This window comes from Tasmannia lanceolata, unplaced genomic scaffold (assembly GCF_043159265.1).
Source record: "Tasmannia lanceolata isolate RefF3 unplaced genomic scaffold, GAP_Taslan_0.1 ptg000029l, whole genome shotgun sequence".
NCBI classification, from domain to species: Eukaryota; Viridiplantae; Streptophyta; class Magnoliopsida; order Canellales; family Winteraceae; genus Tasmannia; species Tasmannia lanceolata.
The window spans coordinates 5125042-5149331 of record NW_027518706.1 but is presented as its reverse complement, the minus strand read 5'-3'; the positions used below and the strand labels follow the sequence as shown (position 1 = coordinate 5149331).

Genomic DNA, 24290 nt, shown 5'->3' with positions numbered 1-24290 from the left:
AGTTTAAGAGTGTTAGGATTGATGGTTTGTATGTTTAGAACACTCATATTTATAGGAAAACCAAAATATGACCGTTCAATGGCATTGAGGTAATTACAGCAAAATTCCAAACGGCTCTTTTTCAGACCGTTGGAGTGTTCTCGGAGTTCCGAGAAAAAAATCTCGGAGTTCCGAGAAGCCATACAGAAATTGGAAAAAATCTACTGGACCATTTCTCGGAGTTCCGAGAATAATTCTCGGAGTTCCGAGAATTCTCGGAGTTCCGAGAAAACCTCTCGGAGTTCCGAGAAGCCTATGCAGAGCAGATTTTCAATTCTGTTTTTGGGCTTCCAGTTCTCAACCAAGATGGGATTGCTATGAGGGTTCCAAGGTGTTGGAACTCCACAAATACAATCACTTGTCTATTTAGGGTGTGTGAGATTTAACTTAATTATGCCTCTAAGAACCTAATCTAGGTTTGGATCAATTACATTTAAGAAATGGTCTTCAATATTAATGTCTTCAAGTCTTCATGACTTCTTGCTTGATGACTTTGGCCTTCCAATTAGTGGTCCAATGTGGGCTTCTTGGCCTTCAATCCAAGCATCCTTGATCTTACTTTATCAAGATCTACAACTTAGACAAACAAACACATTAGTGATAAATGATCACTTGTGTATTGGAATCATCAAAACAAGATGGGAATGCCAAGGTAAAAACCATTGGGCTTACAGTTTCTCCAAGGCAGAATGTGAAGAAACGCATTCATCACATACAAATTCAAATGAAAGGAGAAAAAAGGAGAATGAAGAATAAAGCCTTCTTTCACAAACTTATCTTTAATTTCCAACATGTAGCTACCTTGTTTTAAGTAATAGCTGGGTAATCATCTTCCATAAATCTCGCAAGATGGAATGATCAATGTATTGCAGTGGAAATCTTCACACTCAAGATTTGATAGTAATTTTGTATTAATAGGTGAAGAAAATATAGATATGAGAAAAAACATTACTTGCAAGTGGCACCACCAAACAGAACGCATTTAATATAACATTAACTTACAAATACATCGAAGAAAAAACATGTAAAATTGTAATCTTTGTCCATTGGGAAACAAAAGCGGATGTAGCAGTGAAATTATTTTTCCATAGTATCTCCAAAATTACTGAGGTAAGATAAACCTTCACTGACAAATAAGGCCCTATTTCATCATTCTCTGTGGATCCCAGCACCAAGATATATGTTTCTAACAAAACACATTTCCTTTACAACGTCTGCCATCTCCATTCTCTCTCTCGGAGATTCTGCAGAACACACCACTCCAATCCTCACTAAGGATACCAAACACTCTTGCAAACGACGTATCTTATCATTGTAATTCTCAGCAATGTTAGTAGCTCTTTCTTCATCATCTTCTAAAAGAATTAATGGATCCAGAATTTCCATCACTCGATTAGGCAAAGACAACTGGACAAATTTGTGAAGACTTAGGCCATCCTTAAACATGTCATCTGTGGGGCGCTTTCCAGCGAATATCTCCAATAAAAGAATCCCATAGCTATACACATCTCCGGCTGTGGACACATGACCACCTGCCCCATATTCTGCAATTCCACACATCTTTTACACTTTTTGTTGTGATAAAGGATAAAAGATACCAGGTAGAAACTAAAAGTAAATATGAGGTTCGATTTTGAAGAAAAAGAAGGAAATTTTATCTAAGAGATGATAGATAATTGAATGATCTCTTCACATTTAGAAACCTGCGTTGCATGGAAAGAGTCTAGAATTTTTAGAGAAACACATAAGAAGCGATTTAACACAATGAAAGAAAATGTAGAAGTTATGTCCTATGTTGCATTTTTACAGGTACGAGTGTTAGAATCTGACATGGGTATCTAGTGTCAAATTCAGAAAACCTAAAAAAGAATGATTTGTAGATTCGCCAAAATATTTTAATCATTTGTCAAATGTTAATTTTTTTTCTTAATACTATTATTTTAACCAATAACATATTTAAATTTTAATAAGTTAAGTACATATAATGTTTTATTTCTTTTTAAAATAAAATTACTAATAGGATGGGTAAAATTCAAAATGTGTGATAATTATAAAGTTGTGGCAGTAGCATCCAGAAAAACAGAAAAGAGATAAAAGAGATCGACTGTCATAGAGACTCCAGCAAGTTTAGACGTAAGTGTCCCACACGGGTACTTCACCCATTTAGAAGAATCCATATAACATGGGTTTTGGCCAATCAAGTCATGTAAGTGATGAATAGCATTCCACTATATATTACTCAAAACTGCTAGCCAATTTTGGTTCTCAACATCATTTTTTCATCTGAAACCAGCCAAGTCTCAGTGATTACACATGCAAAAGCACTACAAAAATAGATCAAATTAAACTTCATACTATTTATAAGGTAAAAAATATGTAGAAATAGAAGGAAATGAAATGATGTCATTTTCTAAGTACAAACAAAATAGTTGTAAATATCATCTTTAATTTCACTTTCATGTTGACTTGGGAGAGGCAACTTATAAGGCAATTGTTGAAAATCCATTAAACACGAGAAAGTAGAATGAATAGTGCACGCCAACCAAACATGTCTCGAAAAGGGAAATGGCATCATTTTACCTTCCTTTCCAAGGGAAACACTATTTCAGTCCCAACATTAATCCAAAAGTCTCGTATTTATTATTAGTAATTATTAGAAACCTCCTTGATCTATATTTATCAAACACCTTAAATTTAGGGATTATGGACCCTAAGTCCTGGACATGACTCTTTCTAGAACCATATAACCAGACTAGGAAAGTATCGCTTGTCATGTGCTCAAGCTCTTTTGGAGAACCTAATTCATCTTTCTTCCAAACCACTTTTCTTTGAAAAAAATCACCAAAAGTTGAAATGTTTGACTAGGGATTTATAGAAACAACTATTTAATAGAAAGAAAGCAAGGGTTCTAAGTGTGGGAACCATCCTCCACTGACATCTAGAGGGAAGTGTGTGCACCTTCAGCAGATGGTGTGAAGTGAACTTGTGATGCTGCAATTAGGATCTTTTGCGGCACTCATTAATCTAGAAATCCTTGTGTGGCCGATGCCAGAAAGTGGCTACTTGACCCCCACCCTTCGTCCGAACCAGTGGAATGAAAACAAATACCTAACTCTATGTTTCTTCTTTTTGAAATTTGGCATTGCATTAATAGTCAAAAAGTATTGGGCGGGGATGGATGTCCCACACATGATACTTGAAAGTGGTCCGCATACCCATTACAAAGCCTATTAGATAGGTGAGATAACCGGCGACACGACTAACATGGACTCCCAAAGGACTCCTTCCTTTGCTAGAATATCCGCCGCCTCATTAGCCGATGTAAGCCCAAGGGTTCCCAAGGGTTAATCATTCACCTTACCTTCTTGTTTTGATGCTGGCAAACCAAATTGATTAACATTTATGGACTGATGTGTTGCTCTGAGGTGTTGTGTTATGTTGTATACAGGATTTTCATATCATAATCGTCATTACACAACTCTTCACATTACATGGCTTGTGGATCAAGGAGCAAAGTAACCAAGAGCTTGCACTTCCTCATTTGAAGATGTTCAAGTCAAGAAGCTCAACATGAAGATCCCACAAGTTCTTAAGCAAGTGTCAAGAAGGAGCTTGGAGTTGAACATGCCATGGTGACACCTCATGTACCTCAACATGCATTGGAGATTGGAGGAGACGTCACAAGAGCCAAGACAAGATCAAGATGTTCACTCAACCCAAAGAAGTCCAAGGAAGTCCAAAGGAGCTGATACATTCAAAGAAGACTCAAGGTTCTTATTTTTAGAATGTATTTAGAGTCCTCTCGATTTTATGTAAAATGCAATTTCAAATGGTTTTCATACTTAACTTTTTACATCTTTGAAAACGATATACACACTCAAAAATGTGTTTGAAAACCTAGGACTTAAGCCCAAGACCATGGCCCAAAAGCCCCTGATTTTTAAAGTTAAAAATAGAATTTCACAAAGGGCCGGTCGACAGGGCTTTTTCGGGAGACTGCGAGATGGAACCTGGAAGTCCAGGACATCTCAAAATTTATCGAGCTGGTCGACTGGGCCAATCCGGTCGGCTGCGGATTGATTTTCTGGAAATTCAGAAACATCCAGGTTGGGCTTGGCGGACAACTGCAATGGGTCGGTTGACTGCGGATAGGTTTTTTAGCCGAATTTTTGAGCTAACAGGTTAGCCTCACAGGACGACCGCCATGGGGCTAGTCGACCGCAACGGTAATAAATTTGAAAATATAAAAGGGCGCCCGATAGGGGCGGGCGACCGCGGTGGCTCAGTCAACTGCGACGGTTGGGCAAACTTGCCGTTGAGGCATTTTCTGCTTGACTTTTTCAAGCCAGTTTTTTACGGTTTTACCCCCAAATAGTCATATTTTCAAATACACTATATATAGATGATTAAAACCTATCTCTAGAAGCTTTTGAACATTTAAGAAAGATCAAAACCCATTTTTCTTGAGCTAAAACCTTCTATCAAAAGCCAAACCTCTTTGATCTTGCATTGCACATTCTCTCAAGAGGTACTCCATATGCTTTACATTTTGTCTTTCCTTGGAGTGTTAGTGAGCTATTAAAGTTTGTAATCTGCCTATCTAATGAGGCATTAAAAGTTTTTCATTTATTTTCTTCATTGTATTTGAAGGTCTCCTCTTCGGCCCGGCAACAAAGGTGAAGATGCTGTGAGGGTCTACTCTTCGGCCCGTTAAGAAAGGTGAAGACATTACAAGAGGGTGTGATCCCTCGACATGGCTTTGTACGAAAACGGGTGTGTTCCCTTTGGAGTTTGAGAAGTCGGGTGTACGGCTTGGAGATTCGCCCGTTGAAGAATCTCATCATTTTAGTGAAGATCCCAATGGGGTAAACTTGGAAGAGTGAAGTAGGTCTTGTGATAGACCGAACCACTATAAATCTTGTGCCTTGTGGGTTGATTCTTCTTCTCCTTCTCATTTGCACATTGGTGATTGGTAAACTCTACCCTTTCTTGTATTTATGTTATATTAAAACAAGGGTTAGGGCAAATAGGCTTAAAGTAATATCTAAACCCTAAACTTCATTATCTTGAATATTTGAACAAGGGTTAGATTAATAAGTGCTTAATTAGTAAATTAATTTTCATAATCCATTTAATTAAGCCCAAAATTTTTAATTGACCAATTCACCCCCCCTGGGTTGTCGCACCTGCATTTCAGCTGTCCAACGATGCTCAATCCTTGGCTCCAATAATCTTATTAAGTTCAAAATCTCCACAATTAATGCAGTAACCACAAAATTTACAGATGCAGTAACCATAAAATCTACAGATGCAAGAGGAGAGAGGGTGTTATAGCTTCGTCGATGATTAGTTGCTAAATGTTCGGCTTTGTCACACTCCTCAGAGTGTTATACCTTCGTTCAAGGGTGGTTGCCGATCGTCCAGCTCTGGACAATCTTGGCAAATGGTTCACCCAAACTTTGAAATGGCAAAGGGGTTGCACACATGGTTTCAGGTTGTGGCAATAACGCCTAGCAGTAGTGGGATCTAATCAAACAAGGGCTCGTCCGATTGGCCAACTCCAAGGCATTTTGGTCCTTTTTGAAAAGTTGGATAATTTTGAAAAAAGGCACTTTTCATGGTACTTTTGCGTCTTTCATTGGAATATATTTTCTCTCATGGGTCTTTGGGGTGTTTTACTGCTCTAGCTCATTTAAGAAGCACGATTTGATTCATCATTGGAGTGTTGAGCCATTTTTTGTTGAGAAACATTAGTCATGGGTTTTTTTGGAAATTTATTTACAAAATTTCTCATTATTTTCTAGTAATATTAGAGATTTTATTGAATAATTACTTCTCCGATTTTTTCCAAAATTATAACTTTTTAACCATTTACTTGATTAGCATTTTCTACACAACTATTTTGCATAAAGAACTCATGGTCATAGGTACTAAAAATGCCGCCTATTATTCGGGTGACATGTACGAGACCACTTGATGTAAAATAAGATTCCTATATACTCTGTCAATAAATATAGAAATGCTATGAAGTAATTTTTTTGGTTCAAGATGCTAATTTAGCCTTTGTTGCACTACATTATATACCTAATAAGTGAGAAATATTTTAAAAAACTCATTGAGAATAGACAGGATGACAAAAATTGATAAAATTATTACCTGGAGCAATGTACCCAATAGTTCCCTTTAATCCAGTTGTGCTGCTTTGGTCTTCAGATGAGCTCTGAATGACTCTTGGAGAAAACTTAGCTAACCCAAAATCACCCACATGAGCATTCATGTCTTCATCCAAAAAAATGTTGCCTGGCTTTAGATCACAATGAGCAATCGGTGTATGGCAATGATGGTGAAGATAATCCAGCACAGAAGCTATGTCAATTGCTATGTTTAATCTCTTAATGAAGTTTAAACTTCCTAATTGATGTTGCCCATCTAATTTTGAATGCAACCACTTCTCTAGACTCCCATTTGGCATGAACTCAAGCACGAGAGCTTTGAAATCATTACCTCCAAAATCGATGCTTGAACAAGAAGTTATGATTTTCACAAAATTTCGATGACGAATGTTTCTGAATGCGTTGCATTCAGCTATGAAACTCTTTGAAGCTCCCCTTAAGTGAAGGTTGAGCACTTTGACAGCAACAATATTTTCATTGCGACTGAGGATTCCCTTATACACTGATCCATAACTTCCCGTGCCTATCAAATTGGTTGAAGAGAACCCATCTGTTGCCTTAAAGAGCTCTGCATAAGAAACCTTTAAATGCCGGCCGTCCAAAGAAGATAGGGAAGATGGTTTCTTCCTTGACTTTCTTATCCGGTAAAGTGAAGCAGGAACACACAATGAGAAAATCAAACATACAACCGCACTTGCTACTAGGATGATTACTCTAGAAACATGGGCTTTTCCTCGTCTGCCATTAGCTCGCACTGGGCATGTAGGCAACTTTAATTCTGGGATACCGCCACAAAGATTATCATTTCCCATGACTGAAATTGTACTAGCATTTCCAAAGCCACCTTGTTTTGGTACTTCACCCTCAAAATTATTGAAAGACAGGTTTAGATATTGTAGAAACTTAAATCCCTCTAGATATTTTGGAATCTTCCCTGAGAAGTTATTGTATGAAAGATCAAGGACTTCAATGGATGTTAATGTAGTAAAAACTGACGAAATATCTCCTCGGAAGGCGTTATCCTGCATATAAAGTGCTCGCATGCTCTTACAATTTGCAAGAGTGCTTGGGATTTCACCTAACAATTTGTTCTAAGAAACATCCAATAGCGCTAGAATGTTCAAGTTACCCACTTCTGATGGGAGGGAGCCAGTAAAAAAAATTTGAGACAAAAAGAGTGCAATTGATAGCGAAGAAAAGCCAATAATTTGTTTTGGAATTGTATCTGTAAGGTTATTTCGACAAAGGTTCAATCTTAAAAGTTTTGTACAGTTTGCAAGAGATAGAGGTATGCTTCCTTGCATGTTGTTTAATCCTAAATCGAGGTCGGTCAATTGAGTAATATTTCCGATATTGTATGGGATTTTCCCGGACAAACTATTACCACCCAAGTAGAGTTGATGTAAGTTCTGAAGCATCCCAATTGAAGTGGGAATAGAACCCGTGATGAAGGTTCTATATATACCCAAATGATTTACGTTGATGAGATTCCCGATCTGACTAGGGATGTTACCAGAAATTAGGTTTTCTCCTACTGACAACCGAAAAAGTTGAGTTGAGAGATTGGCTATGGAGTTGGGAAATAGGCTAACAAAATGATTTCTCTGTATGCACAACCAATTTAGGTTACTACAGTTGGTCAAAGAAGTGATAAATTTCAAGTCCTCAGCTCTACCAAGGCCTAGGTAATTATAGCTCAAGTCAAATCTGACTAGATTCTTTCCCCATCCAATATTTTCAGGCACTGGTCCGCTAAACTGGTTTTCTTCCATTTCAAGCAATTCAAGACTTGAAACATTGGATAATGAAACTGGAATGTGTCCGGTAAATTGATTGCTTGCTAAAGATAGATATTGGAGATTAGGAAGAGAGAATCCTATGTTGGGTGGTAGGGTTCCGTGTAACTGGTTATCTGCCACGACAAAATCCTCAATAAATGAGAGATTATTATAAAAAGAGGAAGGAACCGTACCAGATAATAAATTTGCAGAAAGGACGATCCATTTCAAGTGATTAATTCGGGCCAGGTCATCTGGGATGAGTCCCACCAACATATTTTCCCTTAAATTTAGATACATGAGAGATGAAACGTTCCCTAGTTGAGGTGGAATGCTCCCTGTAAGAAGATTAGGACCCAGATACAACCAGGATAGCTTCGGTAGAGTGCTAAGTTGGATGGGAATTTTCCCTGTCAACTCATTGTAATTCAAATAGATGACTCTGAGGTCCCTACAGTGGGTGAGATTGGATGGAATTTCCCCACCCAAGGAATTATGGCTCATATTAAGATGTTGCAATCTCAATAGACGGCCAATATCTTGGGATATTTGGCCATTGAAGCTGTTTTCTTGGAGGTGGATTTCCTTAAGGAATGTGAGGTTGGATATGGCAGGAGACAAATAACCCACCAATTTCTGCCCACTAAGGTTCAATACAGTGACCCTTTGATGCCTCCGACCGCACGTGACTCCATTCCAATTGCAGAAATGGAGAGTATGGTTCCATGATAATAAGGCTCCAAGAGGATCACTCCTTATACCATCCTTGAAGGAGAGCAGAGCCATTCAATCGGTTTCGTTTCCTAGTATGGTGGTGGTGGTTGCAGAATTCGAATGTACTATGTTCATGGCAAAGAAGAGATTTACAGAGAAGATAAATGACCAAAGCACACTAAGAAGACTCATACCTGGTAGTACGGGTTGAAGCTCTTCTTATGCTGAGCAAAGACGAGATTTTATTTATTTTTTGTCTCCCAATTTCATTTGATCACACTCGACCTTTATACAGAACGAAATGATGATGCATTTACTAGTCACATGAACAGACGATGTAGCCATCAATTGACTTGACCTCATCAATTCATTCATTTATTAGGTCTTTAGATTATATAACGGCTCAGAGCTTTTGGCGGTGTTGGTTTTGGATTTTTAGAATCAATTTTGAATTCAAAAACTGATTACTGGACTGAAATTGTGCTTTAGTTTGCGTCCAATTATCAATTTTAGACTATAAATCTATTCTAAAAGGGCGACCCACTGCACGAGGCTCCTGCCATTGCTGGGCTTGGGTAGGGCTAGATATACACAGCCATTACCCGTGACCACCATGTCACAATAGAGCAACCATACTGTTGCACCAAGGCTCAGTCCCGACTAAAAATCAATTCTAAAAATCCAAAACAAAAATGAGCTTAGAATACTCCATTGCTAACCATTTTTAGTGAACGAGAGTTTGCATACGTATCAGCAGACTGTCCATACGGATTATAGAGCATTGGTTTTACTAGCTAAGGACCTATTGGTTTTGGGTTTTAAGAATTGATTTTAGTTGAAAACTGATTATATCTGATTATATCTATTCTCATAAGGGGAGAATTTATCGTCAAAGGGGCAACTTTATCAGCTCCCACCGAAGGCTAAAAAGTAGTAATTGGTGTTCGGGATTTTAAAAATAAAAGTGGTGTTGAAAATAAAAGAGGTTTTAATTTTTTAGAAAGCCGTGGTTTTTAAAATATAAGAAAAAGACCAAAACATAGAGAGAGTCAAAGATGACGAATTTTTTTGTCTCCCAATTTCATTTTATATGGAAAGAAATGAAAATGCATTGACTACCAATTATATTTTATCTGACGTTTTTTTCTTGACACGAGTAGCTTGAAATTTCCACTCCAATGTTTTTTTCTTGACACGAGTAGCTTGAAATTTCCACTATCAATGAAATTTCCACTCCAAAAAATTTCTTAACTTGTGTAGGGTATGCCTCGGTTGAAAATTACTACAAATTACATCAACTTTTTTTGTGATTGGGTCGGCCATCAATTGACTTGACTTCATCAGTTTATTTATTAGGTCTTTAGATTAAATAACATGGCTCGCTCAAAGCTTTTCGCCTGTATGAGAATCTAGAAAGATGAACACTTATTAGAAGCATGGTTTTAAATTTTGACCGAAATCTGAAATTTCGGACCATGGGAATCTAGAAAGATGAACAGTTATTAGAAGCATGGTTTTAAATTTCGACCCAAAATCCGAAATTTCGGATTTCGGTGGGGACCGAAACCGAAATTTGAAATTTCGAGAATTTCGGTCCAAAATTTCGAGAAAACCCAATTTTTTTTTTCAAAAAAAGAAATGTTCCAAAATTTTGTCCGAAATTTACAAATTAATTAAATAACCTTTTTAAATTATTACCAAATTTCCACATAAATTTCATAATTTCAGTTGAAATTTCAAAATTTCAGTTGAAATTTCAAAATTTCAGGGGTCCAAAACCGGTACCGAAACCAAAATTTTAAACCATGATTAGAAGACCCCCTCTAGTGTGTGTTCAAAGTTTCAAACTTATAGCCAGTCTGTCAAATGGGACCAAATTACTAAGAGAACATCCGGTTTGACTGATTCAAGGATGTGACATTACAGTTTCCAATCGTGAGAACGTGGATGATAACCACTTGGACAATGGAGGACCTGAGAATAAGGGAACCCATCATGGGTAGTTACAAAAAAAGTTCCCGGCCTCTAAGAGAACGTGGGGTAATGAAGAACGGTTACCAGAATAAAGCTATATAAGGAGACGTTTGTCTCCATGGAAGAGGTCACAAAACCAAATCTAAACATGTTTTTAGCCTTTTATCTTTTCTTTTAAGCACTTGAACCATTTACTTTTCGTAACTGTAGCTATACTTGGATTAAGTTAGGAATGAATTCATCTTCTCTGGTGAGTCTATCTCTTTAACTAAACTATACCTCGCACTAGCATTTTGTCTGTGTCCCTTTTGTCATTTAGCTTGAGTCGAACGATCTGCTGACCCTGAGAGTCTCTATGTTTAGAAGTCACGAGTACACCTGAAAAGTCCTTTCCATCTGTGTAAGTAAAGAGGAACCTGCACACACTCTCACACGCTCCACACGCACACACCAAAATCAGATGGTCACACTGACTGACCGCACAGGAGCGCCCCTCCATACCAATCGAAAGCCAACACTCTTTTTGGCACGCACAGTGGACACGATGCATTGCATAGCATTTAAATGGCTTACAATACATGACGTAAAACTACGGGCCCCAGTTTCCCGGAATTCTAGTCTCTAATGTGTAGAGAGTTCTCTACACACTAGCTTAAAATACAGTGGGGGCCCACATTGTTTGGGTGATCCAAGCCATCCATTTTAAAGGCCCTCACATAGATAGGGTGTCCACAAAAAATCAGATCCATAGGATCATCCCAACACTACGATTTGTGGAGGTAAAATGGATGTCTTTAAACCTTCACAAATTAGTCCATTTTTTGCCTCCACAATTCGAATGGTTAGGATGATCCTATGGATCTGATTTTTTGTGGACACCCTATCTATGTGAGGGCCTTAAAAATGAATGGTTTGGATCACCCAAATAATGTGGCCCCCACTCTATTTTAAGCTAGTGTGTAGATAACTTATCTACACATATGTGTAGGAACCGTTCTCTCATATATATATACTAGTAAAGACCCGCCGTGCGATGCACGGCACGACAAAGAAAAGTAAATGATTCCAAAAATAAATGAGGTAAATAATGGGAATACAGATTTTCTAAAGATGAAGTACAGTCAAAGCGGTAACACCCTTGATATTTGATCCAACAACATACCATTTTTTAAGAGGCTGTTGTTGGATCAAATATCAAGGGTGGTACCTTTGACGTACTATCTTGTCGGGCTATAATTTCTCTGAATAATATCATGATAATTGAAGTTTTTATAGCAGTCGGAATGAAAAACTGTTTGTGAGGAAATCTATTGTCTAAAATTTTAGAAAAGAATAGAAGATGGCAAAATTCATAGGAGACATTAGGTTTTAAATCAACAACTACTATCAGGGGAGAGATATAAAACCACAGAGAACCAAACAGGAAAGTAATTTTGACAAAAAAAAGGAGGCCCTATATTAACACTTTCGTTAAGACCTGTTGAAAGTAATTTTTTTATCCCAAGCCTGATCCAACTTCTATTGTTATGATGTTCATTAAAAAAATAAAATAATCAATCTCACCCATGCCTTGGAACACAACCTTTCATTATCTCCATCCAGTTCCTACCGCATTTCGGATGATTAGCTGCTAATTTCCCTAATATTTGAACCATAAGCGGAAGCAAGGTAAACATATGTAGAATTGAGGGAACGTACTTCTAATGGAATGTACTGTTGATGCCAGATGGCACGAAGTTTGTGTTCTCGATAGACCTGTGAAAGCAAATATGAATGTCTGATAAAGCAATAGAGAGAAATTAAACAGTAACAAAGAAAAACAATCTGTAGAGAAAGATAACTTTTCTCAATGTGAAGGTTGTTTTTCACAATATATGTAACAATTATGCTCCCGTGAGTATGAAAAATAATAGCATTCGACAATGGCTTCTTTATCGGCTTTAAGCTTCTTACTTTCGCCATCTTCTTTGAGCTCCATAACTTCGGAGCCTCACAACTCTGCAAGGATAACAGATGGAAATGAATTAGATGATCAGCTTCATTTGCATTCCATCTTTGCCATGGATATCAATATATCATCATGAAAACTTAGGCTTGAGAAATGTTAAATCGTAGCAGTTTCCAGGATACCTGTGTAACATAGAAATCTTATTAAAAAAAATGCGCTTTGACATGATCAAAATACTTATGTTTTCTTAGAAACAACTAAACAGGCTAGCTTTTTTTTTTTTTTTTTTTTTTTTTTTAAATTGGGAAATGCTAGGCTAGTTGAGCATTCAATTTTATTTTATTTTTGAAATATGACAAATTTATTCATACCATGAAGATTACATCGGGGAGCAGAGGTCCCAACATGTATTACTTGAGCATCGCTTTTAGTTGTAGGAAACAGAACATTCATGAAGCCATGAAGCCAATTCCTGGCTTCATTTGACAGGGAATCTAATATCGAACATAAAGCTATCAAGTTCAACATAGAGATTAAAAACTAAAACATGAAATTGAAGACGGAACAAAATTTATGAACCTGTGGACGGCAAAACATTTGAGGTAGAAAAATTCATTTAGATGTGCACTCAACTGCAATATTCCAAAGGCACCCAAAGGTGGATATCCATGAATAGAACACATACATAAACCCAATAATGCCAAAAAAAAAACACTCAAATAAAGATAAGGATACATAATATCTATGGAAATATTCAAATACTTCTCTCTCACTGTTAAGAAATTCAGAACATAGCTCTGAACATGCATTTTATCTACAGAGTTTCAGACACCAGTTAAAATAATTAAAAATTTGAAGGGAAAACTAATGTATACCGATCATCTTCCCAAGTTCTAAATAATCTACCGATCAAATGTTGTAGGAGCGGACTGCTCTACATTCAGCCACGCCACAGTGACCCCCGAAGCGCAAGGCCTATGACTCAATTGCAGATCCCTAAGTTGCTTGCATAGATATTCACTTGTGCAACTTAAAATTGATGCTTCAGCTTTAGCCTTTGAAATCATATTAGTCTGTACAAAACTGGATTGGAGACAAAAAACAGAATGATTACAGTCGAATTTAGAGTATGAACATGTTAGAAAATATAAAAAAGAAAAGAATACCGGAGAAGCCTATCCTTCTTGAAAAGAAATACCCCAAGCATTATGTTATGCGATTATGTGCAGTTATGTTGGAAATGTGAAAAGGAAAAGATACTCAAAAACCCTATCTTTCCAGACAGCAAATACCCCAAGATCCTATTTATCATAATAAAACAAAAGACCGGGTGAAGGTAGGAGTACAGTGAAAAGCCCAAAATCTAACCTTTGTTGGATCCTGGCAAGACATGTTAAGAAGTCTGCAGTTTCCTGTCACGCTTTCCTATGAAGAAGACAGCAAGATCAGCCTTGAAATGTTAGCAAGGAGCAAGAGATAGGTAGACCTAGGTACATTCCAACGTATGGTTCCGTACCAAGGTTAGTTAATGAAATTGCAAATAGAGCAAAAAATAATTTGTTAGAACGAATGGATTTACCGGTACAGAACTTCTCAACTAAAAATCATCATCCGAAAGCTTTAACAAATATGAAACAAAACATTCAAACTCCCATTATAGAAGAAATGAATTAAGGGAAACTGAGGAAAATACGAAATTAGTAGAAAGCTAATTCAGTTGTCATAAGTTTCGAACATATGGTTCCGTACCAAGGTTAGTTAATGAAATTGCAAATAGAGCAAAAGAAAAATGGTTAGAACAAATGTATTTGCCATTACAGAACTCCTAAACTAAAAATCCTCATCCTAAATCTCTAACAAATATGAAACAAAAAATTCAAACTCCCATTATAGAACAAATGCATTAAGGGAAACAGAGTAGAACACGAATATCCCTCTAAATTAAACATAATGATATTATTTCCCCCAAAATTATGAAAAGAAAATTTTTTCCAGAGAAAGCAATCCAAACATGGCCTAAAGAGTTCAGAATCAGAAACCAAAAGCTCTACTCGCAACCATCAATCTTCTAACCATTTATTTAAGAATAAAAAAATTAATAGAGATCTAAGATTTTGTCAAGATAAACAACCCAAAAACGATTTTGTAAATCTGCAGTATAAAAAACACAAAAACCAGACCAGAAATCTCAGACCTGAGCCAAGATATAAAAACACGAAGACATACGATTTTGGTCAATATATATATCAAACCCAAAAAGAAGGTCATGAATTTTATCCACATAACCACCCAAATCCCAGAGAAAAATGAACTAATAAATCACATAACTTTAAACAACCAATTATTCCAAAATAGATAGAGAAGTAAGAGAGAGGAGAACAAAACGAAGGGTTCAAGTCTCAAAGCCATTTCCCTAAACCCAGTTGGTAATCAGACAAAGAGAAAAAGTAAAAACCCAAACCCAAATTCAACAGAGAAATCAAAACAGTTCTAGATGGTTACAAAAGTTAATTATGATCTATGCAAAAATCAGAAATACCAAACAATAAACAAAGTAACTATGATGAACATCAATAATGAAGCCAATTTCTCCAATATCAAAATAACTGAAACACTATAAGAAACATTAAGGTCACCTGAAAGAAGAACGAAATAAAAACAGCAAAAAAATCAAAAGGGAAAAGTGAAAACCCTATCTTGCATTTTGCTTTTCTTTATGGAATAGCTACTTCGGTGGGTTACATAATAGTTGAAAAGTGAAAACCCTTCTGTTTGAAAAATCTTGGAGACGTTCGAGAGAGAGATTGAGAGAGTTTAAAAGAGTCTGAAAAGATCGATAATGTCAGAAAGAAGAAGAAGCCGTGAGCCCGTGGGAATTTGAGGGCATAGGAGGTATTTTCACTTAGATGTGTTGGAATTTTAGGGCATAAGAGGTATTTATCTGTTTGGGGGTGATGTGTAATTCTCATATAATTTTCAAAAAAATCAAAAAATTCACTTCTTTTCCTCCCAGCTTATATATATATATATATATATATATATATATATATAATGTGTATTAGGGGACGAGGGTCAACTCTAACCCAAACAGCCTTTAAATCTATCAACCCTAACCCAACCCGTCTAACCCGATAAAAGGATAAAATGTCGGGCTCGGGTTAGTCGTGACAAAAACAGAAAAATATATATAAAAAAATGTATATTAGGGGAAGAGGGTCAACTCCAACCCAAACAGCCTTTAAATCTATCAACCCTAACCCGACCCATCTAACCCGATAAAAGGATAAAAGGTCGGGCTCGGCTTGGTCGTGACAAAAACAGAAAAAAATATTAAAAAAATGTATATTAGGGAATGAGGGTCAACCCTAACCCAAACAGCCTCTAAATCTTTCGCATGCATTCATCTTTGCACTTTTAGTTTCTATCTCTATTACTATATATATTTCTACTTTCACTTCTATTTCTACCTTTATTTTAATGAATAGTTGTTTTGCTTATACTAACCGTTTAATCATAAGAAATGTTTTTATAATGTAATTCTCATTTTGTAGCTCTTATTATGCAAGGCACTAAGGGATCTTGTTCAGCTCGTTATGACTCAGTTACTACAGTTTTTATAGGTTTACATGATGACATGAACACAAAATAAGAGAGCTTAAAGGGATCGAGGAAAGTGTGTTCGGCCATTGTTGGTTTGACTAGTTATCCTGTCAGACAATTTGCCTTAGTTTGTTTTATTCAGTGGATTAGTTTCAACTTATTTTAGGAGGCTTCTAGATTTTTTTGTGTTGGTGGTTTGCAAATTCAAAAGGAAATGAAATTACTACTTTATAGTTGAGAGTCAGCTTTTTTCCCTTTTGGGGTAACGATTCGGATTTTGAGATTTTGAAAAAAAAAATTATGTCTAAAAATTTACCCCAAATCGAGGTCGTTACACACGGTTGGCTCCACGAATGAAACACATCATATTAATGGATATTCATACATAGACTACACAAACATAGGGAATAATTCACTCTTTTCTCCTCTTGAGAGGGAGAATTGCTATGATTTGTGGATACGAACTCGAGTGTCGCGTGTTGACACACGGATACGGCAAACTCCCAAAATTTTGAAACGGGGACACAACTAAAATAGAAGGTAGATATAATCATAATTTGTGGATATGGATTCCTATGTCAAGTTTCAACACGGATACGAGTTGTCAGACATGAGGACATCTAAGAATCTAATAATTGTGAAACGTACATACATATAAAATTACTAATTATTGTATAATTTGTAACAATATAAATATGGTAATCATTTAACAAACTAATAAATCTCAACTATAATCTAAAACAAACATGAGATAATCAAATAACAACACATTCATCAATTTAATCCAGTTATCTTCCGTCTCCAATATACAGCTAGTAAGGGAGACCAATATGATATAATGAACATAGTATTGGTCATATTGGAATAAGAGTTTGTTCAGAGTTTTAGGTTTAGGGGAGGGGAGGGGAGGGGATAAAACAACAAATATTATTTAACGAAGAGTTAAAAGAGTTTATAATAAAAGAAGAGTTAATGATAAAAGAGGCATATACAATATTCTATAATAAAGTAGAATGTCACACTTGACACGGTACAAAAACGTGTCCACAAGCCCGTATTAAGTCTAACACTTCTAGCATTACATTTAAAGGTGTCTAAAGGAGTGTCGACACGTGTGGACACGCTTGTTGCATCGGACACGACACGACACATGTGCCGCTAATAAGTGCCGGCTAAATCATAGGTGAATTGGTAACTGCATCCAATCTCCGAAAAAGTCCATATTGTTTCGATTATTCAAATTTTGATGGGATATGGACCTAATCCCTATAAATGGGACCAAACCTTATTCCGTGATTGTGCAGAGTGCAGACAATGGCATAAGAAATATAAACCACTTAAGAAATGCGTGCAGATTCTGGATTTGAAGGCCAGAAAACGTTTTTAGGTGGCAAATTTGGAATCATGAATACTAACCATCAGGAGGTTCTTCGTCAATAATTATGTCTGGGTCAATGTTGGCATGGATAACATGACTATCAGTGCTACCGCGAACAGTTCCTTTTATGCCCATCAAGCAGTGTTCCTAGTCCACAAAATGAGGCCACAAATTATAACAAGATATTTATCCATAAAAAATGAAGATTATATGCACCAAACAGAAAATATTAAGGCAATTATAACCAACCTTAGAGGGCTGAAACAAAGTGTGTGAATAATGGCGCGGTCCTGGAGTCGCATTCAACCTGTTTGTCTTCACCCAACATATATCCTCACATCTCCGAAATCCCCACTAAATTAGGAGAAAAAAATACCATACAAACAAAAAAGAAGCACATTAGAGGGAATGAAAGGATATATTACAGTTGAAAACATTACTGCATTCCAACAGGGGGCAATGCAGTGAAGTTTTTTTTTTTTTTTTGGTCTGTATTATGTGTGAGCATAAAGTCCAAACTCCAAGCATCCATTTTCCAAAATAAATAAATAAAGTCCAAAGCAATGCAATGAAGTTAAGAGATGTTATCATGTTAATGCTATCAGATATTTTCTTTAGGGTCCTCTCTTAGCTGTGGTAATCAAAATCAATACTCAATTCCGATGTAAGTGAAATAGTAATTTCTGTTAAGCTCAACTAACATACCTTCTTTAGGCACAGGCGTCCCTGCTCAAGACCCACACCATCACCAACCCAAAGGAAGATAAATGAAGGAGTGTCAGCAATTGCCTGAAAACATGGTAAGAGCAGAATTAAGACTTCAGAGAAAAGGCACAAGATTATAAAATAATATGAATGGACAGCAAATGTTGCATATGTAATTATGTAAATAGATTTGAGAGAAAATAAAGACATCCAAAAGCCATATCAAATACGCCAACACTGAAGTGAATACAACTTAGGACAAGTAAATGATGTACCTCAATTTTTAGATTTTGTATTTCTTTTGGTGTCCAGTACTCCATATGGTCAGTAACACCAGGAGCCCGATGGACATATTCCTCCCATGGGGGATCGACAAGAATGACATCGAACTTCGTGCCAAAAAATTCAGGGGACAACACATGCTCGCGCAGGTCGCACTTGTAATACATGGGTGGGGATGCAGATTTGGCCACAATTTCATCTTTCCTCTGAAAAATTTCCCTCAGCTTTGGGTAATCCTCCACAACACTGGTGAGTTCTAGCTCCCTGATGAAATTCTGTGGTCGCATACCAGTATCCACAAAATTTTGGGAGTAGTCATTTTGCTCTCCCCTTGAAGGAGCTTTACCAGGGGGAGCACTAATCCTAGGTGGACCCCAACCCATTGGAGCATTATCATGAGGTACCTCCACAGCACTGGTGAGTTCTAGCTCCCTGATGAAATTCTGTGGTCGCATACCAGTATCCACAAAATTTTGGGAGCAGTCATTTTGCTCTCCCCTTGAAGGAGCTTTACCAGGGGGAGCACTAGTCCTAGGTGGACACCAACCCATTGGAGCATTATCATGAGGTACTCCACGTCCGATTGGTCCCATTATATTAAATCCAGGACCAGGTACACTAGGAGATACTCCTCTTCCAGGGCCAAGTTGATTAAAATACATTGCATGGTTTGGGCCAGTCCCCATATTAGGAAGGAATCGCGGTCCTGACAATCGAGGTGTGGTATGGGAGAAAGTCTAGGTGGGGTAGCTAACATATTCATATCAAAACCTCGAGGTCCAGGCCAAACAATGGCCCTGGAGATGGAGGAGTGAAAACCAGTACAATTGGTGGGCCTGGAGCTGCGGACATGTTCGGCCCAATGGGCTGCATGGGTCCAGGTGGCAAGCCCAAGTGACCAAAGGGAGGTCCCACAATAGGCACTGGGATTACAACAAGTTGCCTGTCCCTCCCCTGAACGCTTCCTCTTCGTCCTCTCCAGCCTCCTATTCTTCCTTGAGGAATGCCCCTATTGAAAGACCCCAGTCTCTGGTTATTTCCAAATGGAGACTGTGAACCCCTAATAGAAGTTTGGCCTGCACTAGTAGTATGCCAAGAAGACATGGATCCGGACTCCTCGCTCCCATAATCGAGAGACTTGGGCCTGATCTCTATCACATCAGAATACCCATTTGTAGTTCCAACACTCGAGTTTTTCAGGCCTTCAGTCCTGGTTCTATCTTTTCTATAAGCAGGTCTACCATGAAGCTTCTCATTATCCATTCTATCCTGTTCACGCCTCTGTGAGTCCCGTTCAGTTTTATAGTCAAAATCACCATCCCCATCTTTTGCCTCTTTATCATTCCAGCTCTGCTGCCTTTTCCTCCAACTATCTTTAGAACCTCCCCAATCCTTATCTCTCTGCCTTTGGATCTATCATTTCCGTAAGCTTCTTTTTCACGTTGCCTCCGTCTGTGGCTAATGCTTCTTTCATTGTCAGATTGAGAGGAACCTCGATCAATTTCATCAGACTCTTGATGATGTCTCTCAATTCTCTCAGGGCTTCGTGAATACCTCGAATCCCTATCTGCGCATTTCCAAGACCTCTGCCACTTTCCATCCTTCCTGAATACCTCGAATCCCTATCCTGCGCATTTTCAAACGAATCCTCCTCCAAATCCGGTTCCGTGTAACTCCGAATCAAATCTTCAAGTGCATCCATTACAAAGAACTGTCAAATACAATTGATTTATATTCCTTTCTCTACCCTTAATCAAGATACAATTGCAATTTCAACAATGAAATAATGTGAAAATTCATCTAATAAGAGTGTTTATAACATGATAAACCAAATAAAGCATTAGCCCCGAATCAACAACTCGTTCTGAAACCTGTAATAAAAAGAAACAGAAAATCAAGCATCCATGGCATTTTAAACCAACTGATTACCCCACACAGACACGCACGCGCACAAAAATACCGCAATCCCAAAAGGCCAAAACCCTAACCCTAATAAAAAGAAAAAGAAACCCTAATAAATAGATAAAAAAACTAACCAAAACCCTAAACAACTAGGGAAAAAAAAATCACACCATCCGTCTAAGGGAAGACATGAAAAGGAAATTGATTCCTCTAGTCCAAACTAAAACCCTAAAGATTGTAACAAACCCAAGAAAACTGAAAAGAATTGATCCTGAATTGATCCTGCATATAACCAAACACTAAAAAAGAACTCAACCAAGACCCACATTTTCAACAAAAAAAAAAAAAACTAAATCAACCAAGACCCAATATAGTAAGCTCGATTCAAATTCAAAGGAATCGAAATCCTATTACATAAACCAAAATCCAATTGAAGCAACCCATTAAAAAAAAAAAACTAAAATCTCTTATAGCACAAAAAGAAAGAAGAAGAAAAGAAGAAAGAACAAAGGAGAGTGAAAAAGAGAATCGTACCTGAATTTCTATATGGGTCTGAACCAAAATTCCTCTGACTTTTTTGCCTCGAAATTCTGAGTCAAGATGAATATGAGAAATGATGGGAGTCTTTTCGCTTTCTTTTTCTTTCTTTTTTTCTTGAATTTTTTGTTTGTTGAAGAATAGAAGAGTGAGTGATTGTGGGTTATTGATTACACGGGTATGCGTGGAATGCGTAGTACGCACCCTCTAGGAACGGATAGTTAAGGTCATCGAAAGACCTATTTACATTGGACCCTTTTTCAAAGATCTAAACCCTTCAGTTGGAAGGCCCCAACATAGATACGTCGCACAACCAAAATCATCTCCACTGGATAATCCTACCTCTTTGATCTATAGAGACTTCTTTATGGTGTAGTTTATCTATAGATTAAAGAGATAGGATCGTTGAATGGAGCTGATTTTTGGAGCACAGTCTATTAACATTAAGGCCCAACAACCGAAAGGTTTGGATCCTCAAACAACGTGGTTTTCATTATATTTTAGAAATATATGCTCACCTACGGATTTCATTATACATCTAGCCCTCCCTAGACCCTGCAATGGCGGGAGCCTAGTGCTCTGGGCCGCCCTTTTTTATGCTCACTTACGACATATGCAACAAAATATACACCGGGCCCAGAGCACCTATAACACGGCTTTTTTTTTTTAAAGAAAATTCACTAGGCCACTTAGTTCGAAGATCCAAACCATTAATTTGTTGAGCTTAAACCTAAGTAGTTTGTAACCCAAAATCATCTCAATGATCCCTGTGGAATGCCTGCCTGGGGTATAACTTTATTAACTCGGTCCAAACGAGTCATCATCTGATAAGTTGGTCTCTTGTGTAAACAAATACAAAAGCCCCAAAATTTCTACTAGTCCATATCTCAGGGCTCAATATAAACCCCCAAAATTTCTACAAGTCAACAATGTTTTTGGGCTTAATATACCTCAACATTAGTCGTTGGAACTTGTTAGTACTCCGATCAACAATTGAATGCACCATATCAGACCAATTACTGACATTTACTCCTAATCATTTGGAAATTAAAATTAGTGACTCTAACTCCCCAAAAATTACATAACAAAAAGGTGTGGGATTATTGTCGATAGGGAGTGGGAATATCAATGTCAATCCCCTAAATATAAATATCATTATTGTCGAATTGTGAGCCCCTCATAAACGGGTAAAATAGCTCAAAAATATTATTAGAAGCAAATTCGTGCCAAAAGATTGTGTAAATGATCTAATCTCAGCTTATGGCCAAAGTTAGTTACCATCAAGATCAAACAATAAGTATTGAGTCCGATTAGAGAGGGGGGGGGGGGTGTCATTTACCTTAGAATTTTGTCATTTACAAAATATGGTGGGGTCAAATAAGAAAGTTGGCCCAAAAAATATGTTTAAAACGCCTTTAAAATGTGTTCAAAACGTTTGCCGAAAAAAAATGGAATTTTATTCGTTATAAAAGTTTTAAATGGAACAGTAATAAAACGGAGTTTTGCTAACAATGGTCAGTATTGGATTGGATTTATCCAGATCCCACGTGTAACTGTTGTAGTTATCCAGGAGACCGGTCAGTTGTGATTACTTAGATAGAATTTCCCTTTTTAAAGAACTCTCAATTGAAGAGAGCATTCATTCATTCGTTTCTTATCATCCTTATTGACCACCACAAATTAGCTTAAAGTAATCGCTGATGTTTTTACATATGGCAGTGGTAAGGACCACCTGTCCCATTTTTGTCACATTTTAGCAAGGGAAATGATATCACCACAACCATGTTTTAATAGTTGCACTTTCCCAGCTTGTCTTTTCTTTTAAATTTTCTTGTGGGAACTGTAATAACCTTTTGACAGCTCTTTAAATATTAAAAGACAAGATGCTTTAGTGGAAATATCAAAACATGGTAGTGCTGATATCATTTCTTAGTAAGTAATTGCCCATTTTTGTTACATGTTCAAGCAATTAGGGTTATTATATTAATGTGAGTTTTGTGCAATGACCATTCTACTCTTTTTCGTCGACCAATATTATAGGTTATCAGTTTACATGTGTGCCGCTTTAAATATTAAAAGACAAGCAGTTTTGTTGAATCTCAGATTTACCCAAAATTATTCGGTGACAAGAAGACTTGAATCTTTATACGTTAGACTATGAGCTTCGAAAAAGCTCTTAACTGGACCATTTAATGTATCGTATTGGTTTAAAACTAGACCTGGGCTTTGTGCAAGTTAGCCCTTCCATCAACAATCGGTAACAATATGAGTTGAAAACTCTTGTGTGCGAGCTAGTGTTGTTGTTTTAAGCTTAATAAATAACTAAGCTTAGATCTTTCGTATCTAACTTTTAAAATTTATGCTTCTATAAAAAAAAAATCATCATTTTGGGTTTTTCCACACTCAAACATGCTTCTTTCTAACTGGAGTTTTCTTGAAAAGTTTGGAAAGTGTCACTAAAATTTCTACTTTTTTCAAACAAGAAAAAAGGTAACTTGAAACAACCTGATTTATATTGACAGGGACCATCAGTTTATGTTGACATCCCCCTAAATTATCGATAATCATATTATTTCCCTCTAAATTGTGGGAAGAAAAAAATTGTGTAGGCTCCGTTTCTTTCGACGTAAAATTGGACGTAAAATTTGTTCTATGTTCGTCCAATTTTACATCGAAAGAAATAGAGCCTTAAGAAGAAATTTCCTATGAAATTTTTTTTTTTCTGGCAATCCAAAAACGACCTTAAGCTCTTTCTCTCTCTCATGCGAATATGATAAACACACTGAATTTAAAATAATATAAAAGATAAATAAATAAATAAAATTAAAACACATCTTGAGGAGGTCATCCACGTTGACAAAAATGGAAATTCCAATGGGCGGATCATGAGAAATCACAATGACAATGCCAAGGGGTGATCCTCCGTTTATAATTTAGGATCACTCTAAATCTCTCTCATTAGACACGCAGAATGAAGATACGAACAAAATTTATTTATTTGTTGTTTGTTCTTATCAAGTGGGATAAGATAAAAAGATAAGAAATTAAAGATAGGGAAAGATGAATGCACCCCTTTTCATTACTTAGGAAGAGACAAATAGAAGTAAGTAATGCTAGGAAAATAGGGCTGCAATTAATCACATGGAAGAAAAGAAAAAGTTAATTTGGCCTCTTGCATTGCAATGCTTCCCTTAGGATGTAAACATGCTTTTGAGGATGACTATTGATACAAATAAATTAAAAAAGCTCATCCTCAAAGA

At 36.9% G+C, this 24290-nt stretch overlaps 1 pseudogene across 1 annotated transcript; it reads right to left on the bottom strand.

Annotated features, from left to right (window-relative positions):
- Positions 1-1091: 1091 nt before the first annotated feature.
- Positions 1092-20170, bottom strand: LOC143858929 (N6-adenosine-methyltransferase non-catalytic subunit MTB-like; annotated as a pseudogene). Its single transcript, XR_013239091.1, has 5 exons — positions 18585-20170; positions 18310-18393; positions 17854-17958; positions 17643-17751; positions 1092-1583 (listed from the first exon to the last, which is right to left on the bottom strand). The product of XR_013239091.1 is annotated as a N6-adenosine-methyltransferase non-catalytic subunit MTB-like (transcript).
- Between the last annotated feature and the right edge of the window lie 4120 nt (positions 20171-24290).